This window comes from Engraulis encrasicolus, chromosome 9 (genome assembly GCF_034702125.1).
Source record: "Engraulis encrasicolus isolate BLACKSEA-1 chromosome 9, IST_EnEncr_1.0, whole genome shotgun sequence".
In the NCBI taxonomy this organism is placed as follows: domain Eukaryota; kingdom Metazoa; phylum Chordata; class Actinopteri; order Clupeiformes; family Engraulidae; genus Engraulis; species Engraulis encrasicolus.
The window spans coordinates 2287790-2291474 of NC_085865.1; the positions used below are offsets into that span (position 1 = coordinate 2287790).

The 3685-nt window shown below is 42.3% G+C and overlaps 1 long non-coding RNA gene across 1 annotated transcript; it reads right to left on the minus strand.

The window, feature by feature from the left end:
- Window positions 1-1691: 1691 nt before the first annotated feature.
- Window positions 1692-2787, minus strand: LOC134454928 (uncharacterized). The gene is made up of 3 exons (XR_010035930.1): window positions 2603-2787; window positions 2458-2523; window positions 1692-2349 (listed from the first exon to the last, which is right to left on the minus strand). It is a non-coding gene; the product is annotated as an uncharacterized LOC134454928 (long non-coding RNA).
- Window positions 2788-3685: the final 898 nt, after the last annotated feature.

A 3685-nucleotide genomic window follows, 5' to 3' on the forward strand; every position in this document is an offset into this window, starting at 1 on the left:
ACCTATGTTTGGCAATGTCTCAGTTACATTTGATACGATCTGCAATGTCCATTGTGTTTCCATTTTAACAAGGTGGTAGTTAAACAACCTGAAATGATAAAGAGTAGCCTATAGAGAAAATGATTTCCCATTCACACAGCACTGCAGTATGCAGTGGGGACAGCCCAAACAGAACTGCAATATAATACAAAACACACAATACAACATGTATTAATGTAGTGCAGCATCACAACAGTAATGTTGTCTCAAAGCGCTTCCCAAATACACATACACGCATACACATGCTCCCATTCCCACACCAGCTGTGGAGGCTGCCATACAGCGCAAATTGTCCGCACAGATACTGTAAATACACTCACAACAGTAATAATGGTCCTAAAAAGATAACAGTATACTGACGGTCCCTCAGTCACAGCAGCAGATAGAGGAGAGTGCTGACCCTTCACCCTGTCACCTGTCACCTGTCACCTCGTCACTTCTCGTGACCTTACGGCTGCACGTCCAGCTCCTTAACTAACCATAGGGCCCTATAGTGAACCCGGAAATGTTTGGTACCCCAACGTTTTTTGATGGAAATGTATAGTATGGGTTCCCCGCACATAGAAAATGATGCCGGATGCTACTTTGTAAATGCTGAGCAATTTTTATTTATTTATATAATTTCCAGGTCCTCTCTCCTGGCAAGTAGACTATAAGGAGAAGGGACTGTCTCCTTAACTGCTCGGCCAGGACTGCACGACGGAGCCTCTGATCACTTTAAGTTACCATCGCAAGTTTTTTTTATATTAAAGGTACACTGTGCAGGAAATAGTCAAAAAAGGTACTGCAACTATGCTACTTATTGAAATTGGGCTGCCTATTGCTAAATTTGATCTTTACATGAAGGTTTACTAAGTATTAAACAAATTTTTTCTAGTATGGTCCAAGTCATTTTTGCAGCTAAAAATGGCTATTTTTGGAAATTGAAAATGGCGGACCATGGACAATATCCCCCTTTTCATGTATGAAAAGTGCAATTTTTCCAGTCATAATGAATACTTAGAATTTGATGGTGGTGGTAAGTATTCATGAAAAGGTATACATTAGTGCAGTGTTTCTCAACTGGTGGGTCGCGACCCAAAAGTGGGTCGCGGAAGGGTCTTGGGTGGGTCGCGGAGCCTTGGTGTAAAAAAAATAAATAATTCTAAAAAAAAAAATCCTTTTCCTGCAACAATTTACAACTTTTATTTTGATAGTACTGAACTCCGTGTCATCTGTTGTCATATAGATACAATCTGAATGTTTATGCGAGATAGATAGCGTGCAACCAGTCATTCGAGTCTTGGTTACATTTTGAGAATTGCATTGAATTGACTTGAACGCAAAAAAAATTGGGTCGCGACCGAATGAGAGTGGAAAATGGTGGGTCCCAAGATTGTTCCAGTTGAGAACCACTGCATTAGTGAATGGGCAGTATGAATTCTGGAAATAAAGAACTAAAAATCTTAAAGTTACTACATTCAGATTGTCCCCATGTTCCGTCTGATTTGTGGAATTCTGGAATTCTGGAATTGTGGAGTCATCCCAAGGGTGAATGGAAAATGCATAAACATAAAATACCAGGAAATACCAGAAGTTTCTTACTTGTTTGTGTAGTAAGGTGGACCTTTAGATGTTAGTTTTCCTAAAATAATAACCATCAGACTGATACTTGTAATTGCACGACTACGCCACTGGGGGACTGCCACCCCAGAATATATTTTGATTTCAACCAATAAGGCACAACAGGTTCGGATAGAATGGACAAGAGACGTACCTTTGTTTAAAGGAATAACAATGTTTTCTTTATTAATACAATTGTAGTCAATTAAAACCCTGCGCCGCTGAGATAAAAACAGTAATGCACATTAGAACGGGGTTGGCTGCCCCAGGATAAAAGGGGTTCACCGAGCTAGGCCAGCCGGGCAGGCTTACTAGTTGAGAATAAATTAAGTTCACCACTCGTGCACGAAACCAAGGGGCCTATGGTAAACGCCAGTCACACACACGCGCATAGGCTCACTACGCTATGTAAGTGATTAAATGACAATAAGTGTGGATATCCACTACACACAGAATAAATCCGTATAATCACACTCAAAACTACTAGTCTACTGTATGGCCCGGCCCGACTAGCGTACATAGGCCTAGAACTGCGACAGCCAAACCCCGTACAATGACAAAGTGACAAGCTAAAGCGGCGGACAGGCGAAAGAAAATTAAAGAAACAAACAAAACAGAAAGGCTAAACAATTTCGTAAGGGCAAAACAGCGGTGAGCAGCTGCCGCAAGCAGTCTGCCCACAGAGACCCTCGACGTACTCTGAGGTGTCTGGAATCAGGCGAACATACACACACGGATCAGTACATGTTACATACAATTAGTGGACAAATGTTTAACATGAGCTACGCCTATAACAAATGATATTTACAAGCTCACCTCCACAACACGGAGAGGGGGGGAAAGCCACAAGACTGGGATTAGACGCCACGGGGACTCTGGCTCCTGAGAATGAACAATATATGTTTAAATACACATCTCTAGATGGTTGCAGTCATCTAGACAAAACTGTGATCACACATACCTTGCTGCACCAGTAGCAAAGGCACCGGGCATCATCAGCGAATACCGGCACACCGGGAAGGCTCCAAAGAGCCGGTCTAATTCATTTGATTTTATAAAAACAATGGCATAGCCACCAATTACGGATTAGCCACTGAGCGGCTACCTGAGTCCCGTGACGTCATGGGGGTATGGGAACTGCTGAGGGACACACCTTACTTAACAGGCAGTGCGCCCTGTTACATGTGCATTAAAGCCACGTTGTCAAAGTAAGCCTATTGTCTTGAAAGTCCTGTCCTGTCTTGTACACTGTGCAAGTTCAACACTTTACCTCTTACACTATTTCACGAAGGTCCTATAGGCTCTTTTCCACCGCCAGTTATCTCGTAGGCCTACAGCTCGACACGGCGCAAAAAAGTGGAGGCAGAGTCGCGCTGTGTCCAGCTGTAGGCCTACCAGAAATCAACAGTGGAAAAGGGCCTTAACCCCTTAAGACGCGGCTTTATGAATTTGTTGTTACCACCAGTGTGGTAATGACCAAGTCGTGGTGCATTACTAAAGGGCCTGTGTAGTGTCATAGTATTGTAGTGCTATGGTAGTTACATTTAAATGACTATCACAGCGTGCCACCGGAGGTACGGCGCACATTAAGGGGCTACGTGATCCTTCCATCAATGTCCACAGATACTGAGAAACTGAGAGAAACATTAAGAGACAATCTGTTAGATCAGGGACGTCCAACTCAGGCCTAGAGGCCAAATATGGCCTGAATAATTTTATTTGGCCTGTGGGATTATTTCAAAAGTGTATCACAGTTGCCCCCAAAATGTATAGCGCAACAAGACTTGGAATTTGGTGTGTCATAGGAATGCCATAGGCCCTACGCAACAGAATATGTGCAGACACATTTTAACTTCCATATATGATGTTTAACAATGAATGGTGTTTAACAATGAATATCAAGTGCATGCACACACAAATTCAGTCTATTTAAAAAATATATATATTGAGTTCAGCCCGCAACTTCATCCCAGATTTGACACCTCTGTGTTACACACATTTAACCTACACTAACACATTTCATCTACATTTTTTTTTTTTTTTT